The 26,904-nt window shown below is 34.6% G+C and overlaps 1 long non-coding RNA gene across 1 annotated transcript in view; it reads left to right on the top strand.

The window, feature by feature from the left end:
• LOC138702691 (uncharacterized) overlaps positions 1 to 26,904 on the top strand; it is a 268,287-nt gene that overhangs the window by 167,702 nt on the left and 73,681 nt on the right. Inside the window, exon 3 of the long non-coding RNA XR_011332860.1 lies at positions 23,555 to 23,647. This is a non-coding gene — a long non-coding RNA (uncharacterized lncRNA). The remainder of the gene's footprint in view (positions 1 to 23,554; positions 23,648 to 26,904) is intronic.

The raw sequence follows: 26,904 nt of genomic DNA, 5'->3' as shown, positions 1-26,904 counted from the left end.
GGATGGAGGAAGACATAGACATTTTCAATTTTCATAACAAGGCTGTTAAGAAAAAAGTATCCAATATTTTAAGAGGAGCTAGTATGCATCAAAACAAGAAAATAATATCTAATAAACATGGATCCTACAACTCATACTTTCTGAGGTCTGAACACTTGTTCATAAGAGGTGCTCAATGTCACGTCAATTCATGGCAATGCATTCCTCTGCCCTTTGGCGTAAGGAATCACGCACTCTTTGAAATTTGTTGTTAATACGTTAATAAGAAAGTCCTGATAACGAGCCCCAGTTAATCTCTGTGGTAGCACGTATGGCCCTATTAATCTATCACCAAGAACGCCTGCCCATATATTGATTGAGAATCGGTGCTGATGCCTTGTTTCTTCAACTGAATGACAATCTTCATCAGTCCACACATGCTGATTACGAAAATTCACAACACCATCTCTGCTTAACACCCGCTCATATCCGCAACCAAACTTTTATTTTCAGTATTCCTTGTTACGTATCATTATTCCATGCCAAGAGTGTTAACTACGTTATGATTATCTGGTAGTCTGCTGTATTGTAGGGCAGAGAAATGCATTGCCATAAATCGACGTCACACTTCCTATGAACAAGTGTTCAGATCTCAGAAAGTATGTGTTATAGGATCCATGTTTATTAGACATTATTTTCTTGTTTTGATGCATACTATAACCTCCTAAAATACTGAATACTTTTTAACACCCTGTATAAGAAATATCCTTGGCTAACATGGTGCTCTGAGAGAAATAAATTATATTGTTTTACCTGTATTCTATTTGGGGGTGAAAATGTGTGATTATCACCTTCTTATGGGATCTTTAATCACAAAAAACTTTATAGAAAACCGAGAAACATCTTCTTTATAAAAAGATACAAGGTAAGCAGATTTTTTAGCCTACCCAGTATTTATATCTTAGGTTCGCCACTGTGAAATTCACCTGTGTTCTTATGCTATCAATGTAAAGAAGTGTTCCTTTGGACTGTAAGAAGTTAAATAAACGCTAAACTCTGCATATCAACTATTTTTCTCCCTTAAATAATACGTATTACTCGACCGAGGCGAGTGGATACGCGAGCGTAATGTGAACTATCGCGATGACGCTATACGAATGTAGGAAAAGTACAAGTGGCGTTCCTGGCTGCAGGACTCCATTGGCCTCGGTCGAGTAATATCTAAAATCTTGTAGAATTAGCGGGAAAAAATTTGGCAGCATTGAGACTGGCGGCTGTGTCATAATAGTGTACAGCCTCAACGGTGTATTCCACGATGGCAATTCAAGCACATTAGATTGAAAACTACATATTTCCAACAACTTTCCCCTCTTTCCATTTTTCGCTATCTGCACTATTTCGCTGGAATTTTGAGTCGCCCTGTATATTGCATGGCCTCTATTAATTACTTTCCTTATCATAGATTCATACTCTCCATTTGTTAACCGAACAAAAATGTATTAAACATTCAAATCGATACAATAATTGTACTTTCATTCCTGCAACTGGGTGACGTATTTGACGTGCCAATATATCCGTGATAGGTTACCGTACAGCGCAGAATTTTTTATTTAATTAACGACGCTGTATTAACTGCTAGATTATCTAGCGTCGTAGAAATTTGTGATTGTGAAATATTATCTATGAGAAAAGTCCGAAAATTCGGCATGGGATTACCTGAAATGCGCTTTGTAGTTGAAGAAAACCTCATAAAGACCCAACCACGTATTCAGCCGAAGCAGGGTTCGAACCCTCGCCCGAACGCAGCTTCGAATCAGAAGACAACTGCGCTACTGTCTGAGCTATGTCGATGACTGGTTTAAGTTATTGCGTAACGTTCTATGTATCAGGTGAAGAAGTTTAAAACACAGACCATCCTTCAAGAAAGTGATAATAATTTACGCCCCGTGAGTTTCCATACCTTGCTTGTGTCTCCACACCTCTTCTCCTGACGGAAATCACTTTAGATTTCATTTAATCACTCCCTGAGAAAGATCACTGTGGGTGGTTGAGTGTAGAGGTCGTGATAATTGAGAGAATATTTTCCTCTGCTAATTTTATTTCCCGAACAGGATTATCTTAACTGCAAGAACGATACACCGGATATTTCAGTTTCCTCTGAGCCAAATTTGTCAAGAGAATACAGCGATGAAACACTTACTTCGAGAAATACAAATAAACAGACAATTCGCTTTAGAAATACTGGTGTCTGCAGATGATCAAAGTTTTAGTCAGAACCGAAGATTGACTGTAGTACATATGACCAGAATTGAAGAGATTGTTAATAGGACCAGGAATCACCGCCGGAATTAGTCTCCATATTTTGGTACCACTCTGTATAGAAAGTACAGAAATGTTACTGAAAACCTGGTGAAAGAATCTAACAAATTTTAATTAAAAATTCTTTCACTATGTTAATAATGTCAAAACAAGTGCTTATACAAATGTGGCCACATGACCGCAAATGCGAGGGCCGTAAAAAAATAAGTTCGCCAGGGGCCGTTAACAGAAAGAAAACACAATTTCATTGGGAAAAATTATTGGGACAGACACAGCAATTGTTTAGCTATTTTTCAACATATTCCCCACCGGAACTGAGACATTTGTCATATCGTGGGATCGACAGAGAGGTGCAGACCGCTGTCAAACGCTGGTTCCGATCCCAGGCAACTGACTTCTACGACATAAGGATACAAAAATTGATCCCATGGTATGACAAATGTCTCAATTCCAGTGGAGGATATGTTGGCAAATAGTGCAACAAGTGCTGTATCTGTTTCAATAAATCTTTACATGTAATTGTGCTTTTTTTCTGTAAACGGCCCCAGGGAAAATCACTTTCTGGACGGCCTCGTAATTGCGGTCGAGTGGCCAAAATTTGTATAAGCATTTTTTTGACATTACTAACATGATGGAAGGAAAAAATTTAACTTTTTCATCTGACCCCATCAGAATGTTTGCTTGTAAGAGGAATTCGAAAAATATAGAAGATTGGAAAATATTGGGTTTTCAGTGAAGGACCTGCCCTTTGGCAGTAAACTATAAGTAAAAAATCCGTGGCGCTACAGCCCATGAAGGGCCGAGACCGACCAGCAGGCTACTGGCCTCACGTCCACATGCCAAAGCAGAGGTGGACGATCATGCAACTAGAATGGAAGTATCGTGTGGTTAGCACGATGATCCCGTCCACCCGTTATAGCTGGTTGTAAACTATGAGTATATGGATTTAAAAGTCTCTGTTCGCATCTTGAAATGAAGCACGGGTATCGTGACTGACAGATTTCGTGCAGGCCATTTGACTTTCACAATTACATTAAGCTGCTTCTGCCAAATAGATATCGACTTAAAATGTCCTTGTGTCCCTATTGCACACGTGGGTAGCGAACATGATGGCAGTTATGGAAGAGGTTTTTACAGTTCAGTTTTTCAAATGGCAGGAAACAAACGTATTAGCTGTCTGGAAATAAAATTATATCTGTTAGCTGAGCTTTCTTTTCACCGCAGTGACACAAAAGCTAATAAATGATGTAATACAATGACATACAACATTATTCGGACAGTCCATTGAGTGTTCAGTATGATAAATGTTCTTCGGGTGATAAGTTCGTAGTTCAAATCTAAAGGTTTCATTATTTATATTGACTAATATGATCGGGAACTGGGCGAGTGGATTCTGGCAGACAAGCGTATTGCTTCTACAGAAAACATTGTCTTCTGTCACTGCATTAGACACATTCATTTAACATATGCAGTGTTGTAACCACCGGCATATGAGTTATTTTCAACCATTTGTAGATTTAACACCGTAGAATAGCAGAAGTCAACTAGCTTCAATGGAATTGGCGACATCGTAATATTTGAGTATGATCAGACCGAGGATTTGCTATGGAAAACATGTGGGCGAAACCTAGGAAAAAATCCAACTTAATAATCGGTCCAAACGGGATTCGAACTCATTCTCGAGCGAAGCCTTTGATCAGGAGGCCAGATCATTACACGTCGCGTCGGTGGCAATAACATCTTTCTCATATCAATATAGAGAGAAAGTATTATGATCCTCCAAAGAACTGTTTCTATAATTTCATGCAGATGGTATGTTTTCAGTATACCTGACACCGATATAGTTATTATACAAGTTTTAAAAATTCCATTTTATTTTGTGAGTAGGGATGTCTGCGAAACGAGGATGCAGGCTGGGTATAGCAATCATACGAACAAAATAAAACAATTTTTAAATGTAGGCCTGCGTTGCACACTAATTTTAGACATAAGTTGCATTAGAGCTTATGTATTCTTTATAAATTAAAAGTAATAGTATTAATGGACAGATGTTAGTTTCATTATATGTAAGTAGCAAATATTAAAGAATAATTAGTTTATTAAGCAAGAATTTATGTGATTTTGATTGGTTTAATCAAACAAATTAAATTCAAATTGCCAGACAAAATACATTTTAATATTAGATTAATCGTAAACAAATAATAAATAAATGAGTGAGTGAGTGAGTGAGTGAGTGAGTGAGTGAGTGAGTGAGTGAGTGAGTGAGTGAGTGAGTGAGTGAGTGAGTGAGTGAGTGAGTGAGTGAGTATTATCACAGTCTAGTATATACAGTCACGAAGCTCAAAACGTAGTAAATATGCATCCATAGATAGTTGCTAACCACTAGGATCGCTAATATTGTCTCATTACAGACAATGCGAAATAGTATCGTCACAGTCTATTGTTCCTAGCACCCTCACAACTTAAGCTTCGTGACTATTATTGTTATTCGTAGTAATTGTAGTAATTATTCATTATTATATTTTATTATTTATTTAATTATTTGTTTATTTATTTATTTTTTATTCATTTATTTACTTATTTATTCATTTATTTATTTATTTAGTTATTTATTTACTTACTTATTTATTTATTTATTTATTTATTTATTTATTTATTTATTTATTTATTTATATTTGTATGCTAGTCAACAGCCGTTGGCCAATTATATTATAGACAAGCACATTAGTGCAATTAAAACAAATAATATAGGCTAAATGTTACAATAATGTTAAAGCTTAAATACAAGTAACATTAATAGTGATAAAAATTTAAATACCGTGTTAAAGCTTAAATACAGATATAAATTTAATGAAGATTGAAATGATCAGTATTGAATTAACAAAGAATCATAAAATGCCAACATTTACAAGATTATAATTATAATACAATTAAAATCATTAATCAATAATTATTAGTCGCTACTGTAAATTAAATGAATCGAAATCACAACCATGCATATTGGCAGTTTTATGTATCTAGAGACCGGAGAAAGAGATTTAGAATTTCTAATATAGAAAATTTTGTGAACTCTAAATTCTTTAGTAGGAATACGAAATGTGTCAATACTTATGATAGATTCACAGGTTATATTATCCTTGATTACCTTACAAAAGAATATATAATCAAGTTCATATCGTCTAGCATAAAATCTCCGACACTTAAAGTATTCACTAAATATCGCATAGTTAAAATCAGAGGGTGTAGGTAAAAAACTATGTGCACATAACGACATAAATTTTCTTTGAATATCTTCTAATTTTGCCGAATCAGTTGTTATGAAAGAATTCAAACTACAGATGCACATTCAATTTCCGATCTAACTAATGTATAGTATAATATTAACAGGGAGTCTGGTTAGAAAAAGAAAAAGTTGTTGACCTTATTAGTCCTAGCATTCTTAAAGAATGATAGTAAAATGTAACAGGCTCATGTCAGTAGATTTACTGGCATGTAAAAGAACTCCTGAGGGACAAAATTCCGGCACACCGGCGACGCTGATATGAGGCGTTCAGAGCTAAAGTGGATCAAGTCACAAATTTTATTTAATTGGGTTTAATTAATTTTCTAATTATCTGAAGTTGGAACTTTTCCGAGCAGTAATGGATCAAGTCTTAATTCCAAGCATTCTCCAGTACGTGACATCAGTCACTTTTGGCCCAGATTATTTGTTCACGATGTTCTGAGTCATAGTGGATCAAGTCATCAAAGCGTTGCATCAATTAACATCACAATTGTTTATATTTTATGCTCGACCATGCCGAAATGTAGTAATTATACACCTGGTAGCAGTACTTTAATGCAATCGAAAGACGAGGGAAACGTCACGGAGGCTGGAAATCCAATACTGTCGCAGAAGGTTATGTTCTGCTACTATAATAATTAGCGTTAATTGTAAATAATATTCAAATAAATTCAATTTGTCATCTCGTTTTTCAATTCTAAATCAATTTCCAGGTTATACATTCTCTGCATTACATCAAGGTCAATGACATTATTGTTCCTCGGAAAAAATCAGTACTTTCGCGTCTGCGCACATCTCGCAATTCAAGAGCTATGAACAAGGTCACTTCCGATCTTCTGTCAGATACAAATAAAATGTATACTTCTGAATAATTTAAAGTTAGAAATATGGTCGAGCATAAAAATCGTATGAAACTTGCCTATAATGGTAATTAAGACGCTCATATGAAAATTATGAAACTCGCTTGCGCTCGTTTCATAAACAAACATACTTGCGTCTTAATTACTATCATTATAGGCTCGTTGCATAATGTACTATTTTCTTTTTTGTAAAATGTAATCAACATGATTATGGAAATATAATTTAGAGTCAAGTAAAACGCCAAGGTCTCTAATGCAATTAACAATATTATTATTATTATTATTATTATTATTATTATTACCACCATTATTATTACTATTATTATTATTATTTATTTATTTATTTATCTGCTGAACAACAGCCAGAAGGCAATAATAATAATAATAATAATAATAATAATAATAATAATAATAATAAATGTTGAGGTCTATCTTGGAATATTTGTGATGGGCAATTATATTAAATATCGTCCAAGCACTTTTCACTCCACATAGCAGCGCCAGCGCCAACGCCAGCGCAAGGAACTAACAACGTCGTCATTTCTCAGTCCATGCGACGCACTCACTCGGCACTGATTCACCTTTTCTCGCGACGGTGTGCAAGGCAATTCTTGTATTCGTTATTAATTGTGAAGATGGGTTGTTGAAACTGCAGATCTCGTTAAATTATTTTGCTTGGTGTAATTCCTTGTCGACGGAAATAATCCTGTGTTATCGCAACAAGCATTAGTGGTCTTTTATTTGTACTTCCTCTTCCTTCCTTAACTCCCAACTACATCCATACTCCTTAACAAACAAACAAAAGAATATTGTGATTAATAATTGTTAATTGAAGCGCAATACTTCACTGTTCTCTGCATTTCGTCCCTGAATTCGTTGTTGCTTTCTGTCTCCCTTCCTTACCCGTTTATTTATCTATTTTTATTTACTGTTTACTTTTCATTTACTTATCTTTTGCTTCTTATATTCTCATTTCTCTCCGACTGTATTTACTCACTATCATCTGCACTTCTGAACTTGCCGCTCTCTTCACTCCCATTCTGTTCTTTACTTTATCTATCTGATCTTCTATTTCTTTGCTTCAGTGTGTTTTTTTTTTGTATCTATGTATTTATTAACACTACAATTGGGTATACACCCGTGGCAGTGATATACAGGGCTACTACAAAATAAATAGACAAGTTTGAAGTCCTCAAAGACAAAAACTATGTTCGATATCAACATACATTTTGCGGTGCTATATTGAGAGAGACTGAAAGTTTTCATGGTAGTGTTGTAGTTGGTAATCCTGTATGTGATTGATGTCGTAGGAACAGAAATAGTAGAAATGGAGAATCCTGTGGAGAAAAGCATATTGTGTGCTACAATTTGCTAAAACAAATTCTGTAACTGTTGTCCAACGACATTTTAAAACACTTTCCAAAAACCACCACCTACTAGACAGTTAATTTATGATTGGCACAGAAAATTTGAGACAACAGTAACAGGACTTAGATATCTCGATAAGTTACAGATTTGATTGATGTCCCAACTGAATGAGAAAAGGTAAACTTTTATCTCCCAACAAGATAGAGCACCGTCTCAATGGCAAGCAAATGTTAGACTTTATGTGGGTAAAATTCTACCACAGCGTTGGATTGGCCGTGCCACAGACGACAATAACGCTCTTATATGTTGTCCACCAAGGAGTCCCGATCTCACACAGTGTGATTTTTTTCCTTTGGGCATTTGTGAAAGACAGAGTTTTCGTCCCTCCACTTCCACATAATTTAGATGAAATGAAAGAACATATCAGAAGAGCTGTGGCAAGTATCGATGCAGCTATGTTACATAGGATTTGGAATAAAATTGATTATGGTCTAGATGTGTGTCGTGTGACGCACAGATCACACGTTGAACATTTGTGAGTTCACAAACTAAACTTCAAGACTTCCTCTACAAAGCAGTGCAAAGTGCTTCCAGGTGTTAGGAATAGCTTTTGTTTTGTAGGACTTCAAACTTGTCTATTTCATTTGTAGTAGCCCTGCTTAATATACAGGGACATCATTTCATGTTTACTTCAATTTTTATTGTACCTGAGTTTTTGAATGTACTTCACTCCCACCCCTTCTACTAATGAAGTTTCAACTGTTTTCCAGACAGAATCAAGGCCGCTTATAGTAAACAGCACTGAGTTACTGAGTATAGTACGTTCCAGAAATATGTTCGCGTTTTCCAATGACGAAAGAACTTTTAATATTGAATTATATTTTCGCACAGGTACTGTCCGTTTGCCTACGTCACATCCCGATTTCCTCCACCTGCATCTGCACGGCCCTCTGTAAAAGCAGGGCTGTCTTAGCTCTTTTCTGAAAACATTAATTTCTGTTAGGATTTGGACATTTACGTAATATTATACAACTGTTTAAAATAATTTAAATAAAAGGGCCTCGTTAAGTAATTAACTGTCACGTGATTTCCCTCCTTTCTACGATCCTGCGGCATAACCACCTGGACGGAGAGTAGATAGCATGTCCAAGTAATTTTATCTATGCGGGTCGGGCAGAAGTGAAGATTGAATTTACATTACATAAGGTACTCTTTTATAGAGTAGGTACAGAATTATTTCAACATGAGTTACTAGTACGAAGGACGAAACTGGTAATTGGAATTAGATGCAATAGTCTATAGTGCGATAATATGCACAAAAGAACTGAAGCCTGTAGGCTATCGAAATGAATGGCTACCATCTTCAAAAATGTGTTTAAATATCCATTTTATGATTATTTTTCAATTGAACTTCATTATTCTCTATATTGTACGCTAATGTGCTGTAGATAGTATAATATACACTACATAATGAACACGTTCGCATGGATAGCTCAGTTCGTGAATAAAAACACTCATTCTTAATACAGTACTGCATTTTGATTAAATAAAAATCCTAATGAAAATTATCGAACTCAAAATCGCGATATTTCCTAGTTTACGTAAATGGATGAAGTACTTTTCTTCCCTCCTATACCTAGTAAAGTGATGTGTTTGTGTTTTACGCCAGTATCATCGAACTCCAGTTGTGGAAGGGGGTAGCGAACGGGTTTTCCGGTTCTCTAAAGATATAGCCAGGTTAATATTAAAAATGTTAGTAATAATAAAATGATGTTCCTGTGCAATAAAATTACAATATTACAGCAATAAAATAACATTGATAAAATAAACGTTAAATTAATTCTAACTATAAATAAATAAATTCAATAAATCTAGGACTATAAATAAGGACTATGCTATACATAACGCCTACTACGAACAAAAGTATAGCTACCTAACTTACAGTATTTCTATGAAACCCAACTATTGTCAACATAAGTAATTAGAAGTCCCTGAATTACATTTCAACTTAATTACATGACACAACTTAGATAATTACACTGCACTTACAATTAAAATCTCAGCCTAATCTTTTCAATCATTCCTTAAATGTATTGATTTTGAGAGGACCACCCTGAAAGATTGCCGCAGGTAAGCTGTTCCAATCTACTATTGTGCAAACAAAGGAAAATTTTGCCACGTCTGTTCTTTGTTTTCTGCATTTAAACTTCATAATATGATCAGTCCTGCCGAAGTATGATGGTGTCACTAATCTAGTATTGATGTCGGTCCATTTTTGTCCCATTTGTGCCTTAAACAATGCGCTCAGTCTGGCTTTTCGTCGCTTTGATTTCAGAAATTCCCGCCTTAAGTCTTGATCCCAACCTACCGCTCCGTATTTCATTATTGGACGAACAAGGTTTTGTACATTAATTCTTTTGACCTTGGGTTAGCTTTGTTAAGAACACGCATAGAGAAATGTAGTGCTTTCCAGGCTTTCAGTGTAATATCAGTGACTTGTTCCTCCCAACTCAGTTTGTTACTTAAATAATTATATACCTATGTATTTATAAGTATTAACTTATGGCACTGGTGTACCATTCAGTTGACAGTTGATACAAATTTCTTTATGCGTTGTACAGAAGGATTACTGATAACTTTGTAACTTCTTTACTGTGTTAATATGAGGAATTTTACTTGGCTGAGTAGTTTTGAAGTGATATTCTTCATTTTCCAAAGCCTGATGAAGGTCCTGCGCTATCTTCTGGTTTCCTGTTGTGGTGTGGTGTGTTCATGATTGTGTCGAAGAGGGTGTGTGAATTTCAAACACGTTATGAGGAACATAGTATAGCCATAACAAACTACACAACAATTCAACCTACACAGAGCTCATCACAACTAAAGCAACATAGACACTGACTTGAAAATACTACACATCCGCCAAAAAGTAAAAAAATTGACACTCTAGAAAAATATGAAATTTACAAACATACAAAAACACACCTCCGCTCATCCTGAACACTCAACTCAATTTCAAAACACACACCCTTTTCTACACAATCATGAACACACCCCACCACTATCTATCTATCTATCTATCTATCTATCTATCTATCTATCTATCTATCTATCTATCTATCTATCTATCTATCTATCTATCTATCTATCTATCTATCTATCTATCTATCTATCTATCTATCCATCCATCCATCCATCCATCCATCCATCCATCCATCCATCCATCCATCCATCCATCCATCCATCCATCCATCCATCCATCCATCCATCCATCTACCTACCTACCTACCTGTCTGTCTGTCTGTCTGTCTGTCTGTCTGTCTGTCTACCTACCTCCTACCTCCTACCTATCTATCTATCTATCTATCTATCTATCTATCTATCTATCTATCTATCTATCTATCTATCTATCTATCTATCTATCTATCTATCTATCTATCTATCTATCTATCTATCTATCTATCTATCTATCTATCTATCTATCTATCTATCTATCTATCTATCTCTCTATCTATCTACCTACCTACCTACCTACCTACCTACCTACCTACCTACCTACCTACCTACCTACCTACCTACCTACCTATCTATCTATCTATCTATCTATCTATCTATCTATCTATCTATCTATCTATCTATCTATCTAATCAATTTCTCTTGCATATCTAATCTCTCTTCTCTGTTTAATCTATCTCATTTATAATTCAATCCCATCTATCTAATGTAATTTATCTTACTTAATCTATCTTATCCAAATTTAACTTAATATAAACTATCTAAAATAATCTAATAAATGTGCTACAAAATTATATTTCTCTCCTGTCCCTGCCTGCTCTCTATCCGTCTTTCTGTCTTTCTTTTCTTCTTCTTCCGCGTATTTTTAGTAGAAATTATCGATCAATATTAAGTGATGAATTGTCAGTGCTCAGCAACAATAAGGTTCCAGCGTAATAGTGTGTGTTAAATATTTATGACAACCCGAAAGTAATCACACTTTTAAGTTCTGCTACTCTGGATGACGCCGCAAAATTGTTTCCGTAATAACGTCAGACAGTCCGAACATTAAAAAAAAAGTGCCGTGTATATATTGTTCCCAGTGACGTAATTTCAGCTGCGACGCATTTTGTTATTGTTCATTAAAAGTCTTTTGTGTTCCTTCTTTTAATCAAACATAACAAAATATCAAAAGAACTTTCTAGAGTTTGTAGTAAAAATGAGAAAAAGGATACAATCAATATGCAAATGACAGGAGTCAATTTGCAGAGTGACAGATGTTCTATTGACGGTCTAACACTCTAATAATGAACTATCTCTTACAGTAGCTGTCGTTCATTACTAACGAACCACAGTTTCCTCTGATGTCTAGTCTGATAGCAATCGACCATCATCAAACTGTCTTGTTGCGTAGCGGTCGGTTACAACTGAACCTACGCTACTGCATGAACTACACTTCAAATGTTTCAAGTTAACACTCGCCCTGAGGGTAAAATGTGTTGAGTAACGAATTTTCTAAGTCTTATGATATAGAAAATAACGGTTTTACTAATAAACCGTGTAACTTATAGTTTTTATACGCGACTTATACAGAGTTGGGACAGAAAAACCTTACTAATAAACCATGCATAAGCGATGGATGTATAAACAGCCTGTAACTATAACATGGGAACTGCTTTGTAGCTTTGTTTTAGATAGATAGATAGATAGATAGATAGATAGATAGATAGATAGATAGATAGATAGATAGATAGATAGATAGATAGATAGATAGATAGATAGATAGATAGATAGATAGATAGATAGATAGATAGATAGATAGATAGATAGATAGATAGATAGATAGATAGATAGATAGATAGATAGATAGATAGATAGATAGATAGATAGATAGATAGATAGATAGATAGATAGATAGATAGATAGATAGATAGATAGATAGATAGATAGATAGATAGATAGATAGATAGATAGATAGATAGATAGATAGATAGATAGATAGATAGATAGATAGATAGATAGATAGATAGATAGATAGATAGATAGATAGATAGATAGATAGATAGATAGATAGATAGATAGATAGATAGATAGATAGATAGATAGATAGATAGAGAAGAAAAATGGTCGTCTTTTAACAGCTGTTCGTATCGATTGTCATTTTATAATGATGGTTGCCTTGTAACCACAGAAGAACAAAACAAAGAGCACAGAATAATTAGAATAATTATCTCTCTGATCAAAATATAGAGTGGTAATCGATTAGGATCAGTTGTACTATCGATACTTACTAGTTTCCGAAATAAGTGACTTCCGGGTGGTCTGAATCACCCATTGTCTTTTCGTACGTTTTCTCATTGAAAGAGTAGGAATTAATGAAAACGTTTCCTATGAAAGTTGTTTGTTTTGAAGAGCTCTATCAAATGGTACCATATTTGACACGACTCCCATTTGAAATTTTAAAGTAATACGCCACTGACCCTACTCCCTGTTAAGGTTGATTGATGAAATCAAGCTCAAGTGAAAGTTCACATATGCTTTAGTAATAAATATTTTTGTCTCGAAAATTTTAATGCACTAGTTTCCGAAATAAATTACTGTTACGGGTGGTCTGAATCACCCTGTATAAATATAAAGTATAAGCAGCACTAAAAATGTATAAAAAATGTATTAGTCTTTACCCTCTAGTTCAATCATGTCAATTGATGCCCATAGGCGCAAGCGCTCGCTTTAGAGCTCAGGAGAGCCTGAGCGCTTAACAGCGGAAAGGAAAGAGACAGACGAAAGAGGATATACCGCTTGTTCGAGCTATATACAGGGATGGACAGCACTGATTCTATAGATAAAGGAAAGAGAATTTATTAAAACTGTATCCATGTTAGTTTTTAGATTTGTCTGAGAAGTATAAGTACATCATGAGAATGTAAGTTTTAATTTTAATGTTCGCTTTTCAAAATTTCTTCTTTTTTATTATTCAAAAGGAATATTTTCTCAACCTTTTCTTTGTAGAAAAGTGAAATTTTTAGTTATAGCCCTATTTATTTAGTAACCTTATAGGTACTGAAACTGTTTTCGTAAATCTAATATACCGTAAATACATACTACTAAAGATAGTGTATTGCAATTTTTTTAAATATTCGCATGGAAAATGTTTGTAAGGAAATGAATTAACAAAGGAACTATGTTACATTATAAGCAAAAGATACGTATGTGCCCATATGTGTTGTAAACATATCAGCTCTATAGCTTTAGCAGGTTTCGAGAAAATAATTTTATATTCTGATGATAGGAAGTTGCTCACCAAGTTCACCTTAAAAGCATAATGCGATAAGAGTTTTGTTATGGAATATTAGTTACACTAAAAACATATGAAGTAGGACCTATCTAAGTAACTTTGCTTTGTACTGTAATATTGTTTTGATTAGTTCATTGATTACTTTTATAAGACTAAAGATACCATCAATATCAATTCCAACTTATCATGTCATACTCAATCTCTTTTTTTGGGGATATCACTTTCTTTATGAATGAAGTGTTTCATCCATTTAGTATAGTATAGTTGTACTGCTATGGAATTTATGTGAATATTCCTTATTAACTCTTTATTATATTATTAACATTTAAAACAAGTGCAATGTTAAGAAATTGATGTTAGTACTTTTGTTTTAATATCAAACAGAAAGAAGCCATACAAAAATAACGACATAAAATTTCACGTTCCATTTGAATTTTGTGCACTACTGTTTTCTTAATCGAACAGGCTGCTTATTTCTCCTTCCATACCTAGCGCTTGACGCCCGCACACGACGTCAAGGTCAGAAAAATGCGCTTGCTTTGACATCACTGCTCTAGTTGAACAGAACAGTTGACTTATAATGTTTTGTAACAGCGTTATATTAGTAATGACCATAGGCGGAGAGAGAACCGTTTTCTTCGGGGACGGAGAGCAAAACAAAACCATAGAATCCCCATGTAACAGGGTTATGGGGGACATCATTTACCTCCTTCCTCCGTTATAGCTTGACCGTGGTACAGTATATCGGGATATGGTCATTTAATAAAGGTATTTTCGAGGGCATTTTTTCTTACAGTGTTACATCCACATCCGCGATGTTTCGGACCGAGTTGTATAGGGTTTGATTACAAATTATAATAGGGTATGACATAACTTAAAACAGTCTCCCTCTTTTTCTCTCTCGTACAGAAATACATACATACATCAATAAAACTACGTAACAGTGCTAACAGATACTTTTTTATATGAAGTTTACCTTCCTGAAGATATCATATTAAATGTAAATTCTAATTATTTTATTTAATCTCGTCTTTAAGTTTACATATTATACCGGGATCACTTTTCTTTTTTCTGCATTGTTGTGCAGTATGTTATTCATATTTCTCCAAGTGGCGGCCTGAACACCTGCAGACATCTAACACATGAGTATAGGCTGTTACAAAAGAAACATTACAGTGTTTCCATTCCTCAAATGAGCTATAGATATTCTTATATATTCAGAAATTTAAAATAAATATTATAGTCCAGACACATGATCTGAAAACATTAATTCGTCAATTTAAGCACAGAAATTTAAATCATAAACAAAAGCTAAAAAGATCTTTTGAATTCAATATTTCATAATGTTAATAGAAAAAAAGAGTTCAGATAAATTTGGGGGGGGGGGGCACTGCCCCCCTCATGCCCCTCCGTTACTCCGCCTATGGTAATGACACAGAACTGGAAAAAAAATTTAAACCAAATGGCGATTCTTTTAATTTTTGAGTAACTTCAGCATGAATTTTGTCTGCTCCATCCTTGACATTTCGTGATTTGGTCGTTGAATGCGGAATAATGGAATCTGCGTACAAGTAGGTCCAACGTCAATCATTGTCTGCGATTAAACATCTCTTAATATACATTGTTGTAAAAATGTTAAGCAAAATGAATATGTAGATTTGGTTTATTTTTATTAAATACCGTGACTGAAATAGTTTATGTCTGCTTTTGAAAAAAATTTGACACGCATCGCAAAATTTCTGTTATTTTTATGCAATCACATATGTACTAAGCTACATTAAACATTTTCGTTACTGATATGAGTTCGAAAAGATGGATGCTGAATAACATTATTGATAATGTAAAGCGTTATTTCGTTTAAAAATTGTGATATTTAAAAATTATGTTTCCTTCTTTAAATGTTCAAATACTTCCTAATTTTCGTGTTATCTGAAATAAAAACAAAATGGTAACCTTCTTAGGTAGGCTGTTTTGGGTATCAGGCATTAAAAGGTGATGTAATTGTAGTGCAAGAAGCTCGAGAGCTCGCGACCGAAAGAGTAAACGTTTCAACCGACCGGTTATAAATGCTTGACTGCATGAGCTCAAGCGAATCATTTTTCGGCTGCTTTCTTCACAGCCGAGGACTGATCGGCGAGTTCGGTTGGCCGTTTTCAGAGATCTTGTTGTAAGTTCTTAAACCATACCTGCAGAACTGTAGCTTCTCAGAGCGACTCCTTACAAGCCCTTCTACCCCACTTACCCTTTCTACCAGTGCGGTCATGGCGTTCTAGTTACTCTCGGTTGCATCAGCATTCATTCTCGCGGCGACAGGTATACAATATGCTATCAAGAATTACAAATGAACAGATAATAAAATCCTTAGGAACATACCTTTAGAAAGTAGGGGCAAAATGAATGAGGGAAATAAATAAGTTAAAGACATGTAAAATAAATTTTAAAAAGTATGTGTGCATATAATGTAAGAAGGTCTACCTATGTATATATCGTCCTATTACTAGTAAAGCCGATTAAGTCCACTTTTTGTGTAAAATAAGTTAAGTACAGTCCCCGACGTGTCTTTCCGTGTTCTGTGTTCTACTAAAATAAAATAAGTCCGAAATGTTGCATACAGACAACAAGCAAATTACTTTATTTGAAGAATTTATTATGATTTTTCGTGCATTAATAAAGTTCTAATTCCTGTTTTTATGAAACTTGCATTACTGGTCTTAATTTGTTTTACTAGTAAAAGGAGGATAAATAAATTGTACGTTGATAAATGAGTGATAGCTATATGACCGGATGTCAATGCTGTCATTCAACATTGTAACGCTCTCCAGCCAAATAAATAAATATGTAAATAAATAAAATAAATAAATACACAATACGCGTACTGCAGTTTAAAGAGAACTGGAACATGGCAGAATCTAAACCCGTGAAGAAATACTACTTCCAAAGGAAATGGGAATATGATTATTTTGTTGTTGAAGACAAAAGAATTGTTTGTTTACTGTGTCCCATGCAATTTATTTCTACTCATTTCAATATTAAACCACATTTCAACAAAGTCCATATTAAGAATTATGGAATACACAAACTTTCGGGTAAGTTGATTATTACGAACAATATATTGAGTATTTATTTATATACTGTTAAATTAAGGAAGTCACTCGTTGTGTTCATTTTGAATTGAAATTAATAGTGACTTTCAAGGTTCATTACTTAAATACTATAAATTTATGTTTCCGTAGGTGATGATAAGAGGAAAGTTTTCGAAAATCTAAAGCAGACTAGGTGCAAAGAAATCTCAAAGAACCTATCAACAGGAAATATGGCATAATTATAAACCTTGAAATGAGATAACGCATTATAAATACAATGAATTTATTACAATCCTTTGAAAATTACAGTGCCGCCACTGATGGATCTTGCACGGGAAAAGAATGTAAACAACTCTACGCGGAAGTTGATCATCCCTAATAGAAGTGGAGTGAGGCTGACGTCATATTTCCCCTACTTACGGGTTCTGCAGGCCTGTCTTAAACCATTGCACACTATTTGAAAAATTCTGAAATGGACACAAATATAACTGAAATGTAGGTGCAGTAACTCTTCCCTGTACGCAGGAGAGTTCGTTAAAAAACAACGATTTCTATTAAAGTGAACATCTTTTATGCGCGATCCTCTTTGATCACATATTCTAACACAAACACTGGGAACAAGTATGTGTTTGTGTGGATTTGGTAGGTTGACATTATATAAGAGTGGGAGGGGGTTTCGGAGGTTGGTAGAGTGGTGGAAAGGGAAGGGTTGGGGGGGGATGTTATGATATCAAACGCCAAAGGATGTATGCTGGGCAAACTATTGATATGCAGATTACAACGTAATCGCCATGCAATATGTCCGAAACTCGTTAGAGCTAAAATTGGTAGTTGTTGTGTATGTAGTCCGTGTGTGCATTGTGTGGGTCGCGCAGCGAGCAATGGTCGCACGCTACTATGATTAAATGCATGTATATACCACTCTTACGTGTGCTTGAATTCGAGTGTGCTACTGCACTACATATCTCACCCACATCAATACATGTTACTCGTGTTATTATACTGTATTACTTCCTTGCTTACTTACTTCTTCTTTAGATAGATAGATAGATAGATAGATAGATAGATAGATAGATAGATAGATAGATAGATAGATAGATAGATAGATAGATAGATAGATAGATAGATAGATAGATAGATAGATAGATAGATAGATAGATAGATAGATAGATAGATAGATAGATAGATAGATAGATAGATAGATAGATAGATAGATAGATAGATAGATAGATAGATAGATAGATAGATAGATAGATAGATAGATAGATAGATAGATAGATAGATAGATAGATAGATAGATAGATAGATAGATAGATAGATAGATAGATAGATAGATAGATAGATAGATAGATAGATAGATAGATAGATAGATAGATAGATAGATAGATAGATAGATAGATAGATAGATAGATAGATAGATAGATAGATAGATAGATAGATAGATAGATAGATAGATAGATAGATAGATAGATAGATAGATAGATAGATAGATAGATAGATAGATAGATAGATAGATAGATAGATAGATAGATAGATAGATAGATAGATAGATAGATAGATAGATAGATAGATAGATAGATAGATAGATAGATAGATAGATAGATAGATAGATAGATAGATAGATAGATAGATAGATAGATAGATAGATAGATAGATAGATAGATAGATAGATAGATAGATAGATAGATAGATAGATAGATAGATAGATAGATAGATAGATAGATAGATAGATAGATAGATAGATAGATAGATAGATAGATAGATAGATAGATAGATAGATAGATAGATAGATAGATAGATAGATAGATAGATAGATAGATAGATAGATAGATAGATAGATAGATAGATAGATAGATAGATAGATAGATAGATAGATAGATAGATAGATAGATAGATAGATAGATAGATAGATAGATAGATAGATAGATAGATAGATAGATAGATAGATAGATAGATAGATAGATAGATAGATAGATAGATAGATAGATAGATAGATAGATAGATAGATAGATAGATAGATAGATAGATAGATAGATAGATAGATAGATAGATAGATAGATAGATAGATAGATAGATAGATAGATAGATAGATAGATAGATAGATAGATAGATAGATAGATAGATAGATAGATAGATAGATAGATAGATAGATAGATAGATAGATAGATAGATAGATAGATAGATAGATAGATAGATAGATAGATAGATAGATAGATAGATAGATAGATAGATAGATAGATAGATAGATAGATAGATAGATAGATAGATAGATAGATAGATAGATAGATAGATAGATAGATAGATAGATAGATAGATAGATAGATAGATAGATAGATAGATAGATAGATAGATAGATAGATAGATAGATAGATAGATAGATAGATAGATAGATAGATAGATAGATAGATAGATAGATAGATAGATAGATAGATAGATAGATAGATAGATAGATAGATAGATAGATAGATAGATAGATAGATAGATAGATAGATAGATAGATAGATAGATAGATAGATAGATAGATAGATAGATAGATAGATAGATAGATAGATAGATAGATAGATAGATAGATAGATAGATAGATAGATAGATAGATAGATAGATAGATAGATAGATAGATAGATAGATAGATAGATAGATAGATAGATAGATAGATAGATAGATAGATAGATAGATAGATAGATAGATAGATAGATAGATAGATAGATAGATAGATAGATAGATAGATAGATAGATAGATAGATAGATAGATAGATAGATAGATAGATAGATAGATAGATAGATAGATAGATAGATAGATAGATAGATAGATAGATAGATAGATAGATAGATAGATAGATAGATAGATAGATAGATAGATAGATAGATAGATAGATAGATAGATAGATAGATAGATAGATAGATAGATAGATAGATAGATAGATAGATAGATAGATAGATAGATAGATAGATAGATAGATAGATAGATAGATAGATAGATAGATAGATAGATAGATAGATAGATAGATAGATAGATAGATAGATAGATAGATAGATAGATAGATAGATAGATAGATAGATAGATAGATAGATAGATAGATAGATAGATAGATAGATAGATAGATAGATAGATAGATAGATAGATAGATAGATAGATAGATAGATAGATAGATAGATAGATAGATAGATAGATAGATAGATAGATAGATAGATAGATAGATAGATAGATAGATAGATAGATAGATAGATAGATAGATAGATAGATAGATAGATAGATAGATAGATAGATAGATAGATAGATAGATAGATAGATAGATAGATAGATAGATAGATTTATTGAGTAATATTATACATACATATTTTATATTATCATAATTTTCTCTAAAATCCAATGCACGGGTCTTCTGACCGTACGTGCTGTGTAAAACAAGTCCTACTTTGTAGGTTCCCCCCACCTATGATTATATCCAACTACTCTCTAAAAGAACACACACATTAACATGGAAATGGCACAATAAACACATTATACGAGTATAATATATCCTAACCTAAAAGACATAAAAGTGGTCAGTTGGGCAGATACTATTATCCCTTCCTCAGTTCGCGTCACAAACTTCAAGAACTGAAGTTCTAGTCGTTCTCGTCTTCAAGAGGAACAATCCAGTATTTTGTTCCCATTCTCTATTCCCCATGAGGTCAAGACATGCAAGCGAACTCCTATTCTGACTTAGCATCGGGGGTGGTAGATATTTTCTCCGTACATGTTCCAGTTCAACACACTGTACTTACTTAATTACTTACTTACTTACTTACTTACTTACTTACTTACTTACTTACTTACTTACTGGCTTTTAAGGCTTCTCTCCGTCACCGGGATTCGAACCCGGGTTTTCAGCTCTACGTGCTGACGCTTTATCCATTAAGCCACACCGAATTCTAAAGGGAAACTAAGAGGTGGAACTTAAACTGAGAGGATTCAATCCGGCATCGGAACTGGAATCCGGCATGCCGGAGAGAATTTTGCTCCTCTCCATCAAAAAGTTTTGTATTACCCATAACATAATGTATTTTATGCTCGACAATGCCGAAACGTAGTAATTATACACCTGGTAGCAGCCCTTTAATGGACCTCATTAAAGTACACCTATTCATTAAAGTTCAGGTTTTCCACCAATTAGAAAGCAATATGAAAGCGCAAGTATCGATTATTCTCGGATATGCAATCGAAAGACAACTAGCGAAACGTCACGGGTGCTGGAAATCCAATACTGTTACTATAATAATTAGCGTTAATTGTAAATAATATTCAAATAAATTCAATTTGTCATCTCGTTTTTCAATGTCTGAACCAATTTGAAGGTTATATCAAGGTTAATGTTTATTTTACTCTCTAGATTATATCAAGGTCAATGACATTCGTTTCTCGGAAAAAATCAATACTTTCGCGTCTGTGCACATCTCACAATTTACGGGATATTGCACAAGATGACTTCGCTCTCCAGTCAGATAAGAATAATATGAATACTTATGAATAATTTCAAGTTAGAAATATGGTCGAGCATAAAAAGTCGTATGAAACTTACCTATAATGGTAATTAAGACGCTTGTATGAAAATTATGAAACTCGCTTGCGCTCGTTTCATAAACATCCTCGCGTCTTAATTACTATCATTATAGTCTCGTTGCATAATGTACTATAATTGACTATTTATTTCACGAAATACCTACGGAATTAGTGGCACGTTTAACACCGAAATCACTCACGTTATTTCACAAAAAAATACGGTCCCTACATATTGGAAATTGATGAAGAAAAAGGAAAATAACACAGAACGGGTGGCGCTTTACTCTCCTTGTATTCTTCTTGATCTTCTTGTGTTTCCCTTAGTCTCCCCGTATTCCCCCTTTTTCTCCTTCTCTTCTCCTTGTTGCCCTTGTAGTTCCCTTATTCTTCTTGTTATCTTTGTGTTTATTGTTCCCCTTGTATTTCTCCTTTTATCCTTGTCATTCCCCTTTCCCTTCTTATATTTCTTATGTTCTACCTGTCTTTCCCTTCTCCTCCTTGTCTTCCTCTGGTTCTACGTGTATTCGCCTTGTTCTCCTTGTATTTCCCTTATTTGCCTCGCTCTCATTATTGACAGGTGATCGCATCTATACGTATAGACCGATTATTTAGTCATGACAGCTCGGTGACGCGAAAGACGGGAAGTAATAGGAGTAGTGGGGAGAGCTCCGGAGTAGAAATAAGGGCGAGCAGTCGGTAAAGGAATGTAATACACCTTAACTGTACTGGAAACATACCGCTCTACCACACGCATGACATCCGATCGCTTCGAAGGCAAGCGAATGACTAACCCATACACCCCTTGGCGTAACTAAATGGACTCGCCTGACCCAGACGCACGTCGCCTGCTACTGTCAGGACTAAATAATCGTACTGTAGATCTATGTAAAGATTTGCAGCATAGTAAAGGTATAGGGTATACAAGCCGAATTTATTTATTTATTTATTTATTTATTTATTTATTTATTTATTTATTTATTTATTTATTTATTTATTTATTTATTTATTTATTTATTTATTTATTTATTTATTTATTTATTTATTTATTTATTTATTTATTTTGGTTCTGTTAGATCGCCTTAGTTTAATTTTAGTTTCAATATGTGATTTTTGTTATTTGTTTCGCTTGAGCTAGTTTTAAAATTACCTGTATATCACATCTTCGCATTTCTTTTTTTTTTATAGTCCCGACGCTGTTATTTCCGGCGTGACTCCGCCTCTTTGCTTACGTCTTAGAAAATGAAGGCTCTATAAAGTCTAAGTAGGTAGTATCGTTCGCCATTTTTGTTCTTACATTGTCGAGATACCATACGAGGAATCTATTTGCCACACCGTTAAACATTATCATGTCGTAGCTCCTATGATAATAAATCAAACGCAATATAATTCAGCAAATAATTGAGCGGAAAATAACGTCTTCGTGTGCTTTCTGCGAATGCCAACGAAAGAGCTAAATTGCCGGACGATTATATTAAGTATTTATCGAGCCTTAAGAAATGAATCAGCGAATCACAAGACGCACACGTTTAAATGTAGCCGACCTGCAACGCGATTGGCTGCCGGAAATTAGAGCGACGGGACTATAGTAATAGTAATAGATGGATTTATTGAATAATATTATACATACAGATGTTATATTATCAGAATTTTCTCTTAAATCCTATGCACGGGTCTTCTGACCGTACGTGCTGTGTAAAACAAGTCCTACTTTGTAGGTTGCACTCCTCACCTTTTTACCCCCTCACCTATGCATTTCTTTTACCATTTTACTTCAGCTGTGACTTCAAGTAAAACACATCAAAAGAGAGATTTCACTCTATTTATTTTTTTCAGTAGCTGTCTCCATGGTTCTGTGGTTGAAGTATTGAACTGTTGCTGTTCGATGTACGAGTTGTGTCGCTGGTTCGAATCTTACTGGCTCCAATGGTAAGTACATTTACAGTTAAATAATAAGTGTGTTTGTGATGTGACAATTGACAGTTGACAGAAACAAAAAATAAGAAACGAAGGAGAGAAAGGGAATATAAAAAAGAATTGGGGAGGGAGTAGATGTAATGGATGGCATACATAGCCATATACTAATGAAACTTTTACATGTTTGTTCTCGTAAGCGCTGCATGCACGCTGTGGCTTTCGGGAAACAATAGCTTACATCGTTAGCCGGATTCTAGACTTTTACCTACCGTCGTCTTCAAATAAACATTTAATAACAATGACTTAACCTACATTGACAGCGTAAGGAAATGAAAAACTTAAGTTTTGAATGTAATAAATTTATAAGACTGAACTGATATAATAAAATATTAAGTAATAAATCCCTTTTTACTAGTAAAGTGCACAAAACACAATGATATAACTGCAATAAAGATAACAGAACAGGTACAACATACAATACACGTAAAATAATAATGAAAATAGTTTTCTGGGCAAATCATTCACATCAATATCATTGAAGCTCGTGCACCTTACCCTGAAACCATATTTTTATTACTTGTGTTGAAGAGAAGAGTAAGTTGAAATGGGTAGTTTTGGTGACAACCTCTTTAATGTTGAAAGTAAACTAGATTTTTCCTGCTATAAGGTGAATTTCAAGTAATCTTAGACAAATTTTCGGAATAATCTCGCCAAATAATATGTATTTATACCATCCTAGTACTATAAACAGGTTATTACTACATCAAATATCGTGCGTAATCGGCTTAGTATAGCACGCGTGCCAATAAAAGGAATGACGTATTCGCTATGACGTAATACTAGAACGCTTGCTATTTTGCTTACCGCTTCTATGCGCAACGTAACAAGAAGGGAAATGCAGGACAGAAGGTAACTTATCATTTATTTCCAATCTTTAACAATTTTTTTATCTCTTTTGTAATATCACACAAAACAGTTCTGTGATTCAGAGAAACTACGAGGCGCGTCCATAAAGTAACTTTCCCACTCGTCCCACAGCTAGCAAACCATATGTTGAGCTAAGCGACTGCGTGTACGTGATAGAGTAATATCCTGGCATGGCGCATGCGCTAACGGAACTTCCCGAGTGCTCTCAATAGCTTCGTTGCATTGGTTGAAGATGGACGTTTCTATTCCAGCTCTCGCCGCGTGAAGTGTGGTCAGTGATAAATTTTTTGATTGCACAGGGCACAGCGCCGATTGAAATTGATCGTCAGCCGTGCCAGGTCTATGGGCAAGCAGATGGTGCGTTGCTGCTGTAGACAATTTTCAGCAGGACGCCAAAATGTGCATGACGAGGAACGAAGTGGGCGGACAACCATCATCACAGACGACCTTGTGCAGCAACGCACCATCTGCTTGCCCATAGACCTGGCACAGCTGACGATCAAATTCAATCGGCTCTATGCCCTGTGCATTCAAAAACTTTATCACTGGCGCACTTCACGTGGCGGGAGCTGGAATAGGAACGTCCATCTTCAAGCAATGCAACGAAGCTACTGAGAACACTCGGGAAATTCCGCTAGCGCATGCGTCATGCCAGGACATTACTCTTCACCTACACGCAGTCGCTTCGCGCAACATATGTTTTGCTAGCTGTGGGACGAGTGGGAAAGTTACTTTATGGACGCGGCTCGTATATTAACAAAATAAAGGAACATTTGTAACATAACCTACAAGGTCATCCATTCTTCTTTACTTAATGTCAATGCCAGGGGCAACTAATCGATAAGAACATATGAAGGCTCTGTCAGCTATGGGTCCCGAATTTCTTTCATAATTTATTTCCTACAATTTATAATGCTAAGATGCCATAAAGTGATGTATCCAACTCGTGGATAATCTTATTATGACACTTGTGAAAATTACCGCACTCACTATCGTTCGTGCGACAAATATTCACTCATGCCATAATCATCAAGATTATCCGGTTGTTGCATAAATAACTATTATGACTAAACGACATTTCATACAAGTTGAGAGGATGCGAAGGCATTTCTATCCCCTTCGACTTGCACCTAGTCCGTCAGCGACAGAGATGGTAGCTGTTACCTCTTATACCGGCACCCCCCAAACTGGGCAAATGAGAAAATAGAATATTAAATAAAGTACTAACTAAATAATAAAATACAGTCATACAGATTTTGACGATTACATGTTTGGGTATATTTTAGTGCCGTTCATACAATATTTTCAACTAATAATTAATTAAATGAAGGAATGTTAGCTTCTAGTATGCATTTAGAGGGGAACGACACAGTGCAGACTGTTCCATTCTGTATGCCGTAGAGTAGCAACTAGCGGTGAACAAAACATTTATCTTCTGCTGCCAGTAGCTTTTTAATGTGCCAGTTGATTTTAACAGATATTAAAATTAAATACGAACGCCTAGTGTAGACTTCCGAAATAAAGATTACTGGTACAAATGTTAAATAATGAAATCTGTCACTGTGTTGAAAGTCAAATAGTGGCATGTTTGTGAAATGGACAGAAGCATCTTCCCCTTCACTGATGGTAGAGAGTGTGAGTAGAGGGGAAAGGCCTATCAACCAAACTGAAATGGAGTTTAGATAACGTCGTAATTAATGCATCATCTAAATAGTCCATTCAAAAAACATCGAGAACTTATTCAAGAAAATTATCGCTCAGTAATTCGTACTTTATAAAATGATGAGAGTCTGTCTTACACCCTGTATGTACTTGAAATCGCAAATCACTACTGAAACAAACCTTAGAATCTTCATATACTCCACTCTTGCCCAGACTAATACTGACAAGGACGAGTCCATTAGTCCCTTCTGCACCCGAGTGAGAAATATTTCTCCCATTTCTAAAACGTTCTCAAGACGAAACCGTTAAATCACTGGGAAGACGATATTGCAGTACCTAGCGTAGCAGGATTATGAGAAGCAGCTGTGTAGCCCGGGCTGGAGTCCTCAGTGCTGCATTGGGTTTCAAAAAAATAATATGCAGATTCCCCGTAACTGTATTTTATAGTGGCAGACACTTTAAGGTGTTGTTAATGGAAAGAGAGCAAAACGTAATATTGCAAAACCCACTGTCAGAAGTCGCTAAGTGCCAACATACCAGCACAGGACTTTTCATATACAGAGGGCATTTATTTGAATCCGACTTTTATGCCCCATAATTCCTGGCGAAAATGAAAACAATATCTTGGAAATGTTGTTAATGGAATCCTAACTCTAGTAAAAAGGTTTGACGTAATATAT

Source organism: Periplaneta americana, chromosome 7 (genome assembly GCF_040183065.1).
Source record: "Periplaneta americana isolate PAMFEO1 chromosome 7, P.americana_PAMFEO1_priV1, whole genome shotgun sequence".
NCBI classification, from domain to species: Eukaryota; Metazoa; Arthropoda; class Insecta; order Blattodea; family Blattidae; genus Periplaneta; species Periplaneta americana.
The sequence above is the reverse complement of the archived record's forward strand: the minus strand, read 5'-3'. Positions and strand labels throughout refer to the sequence as shown.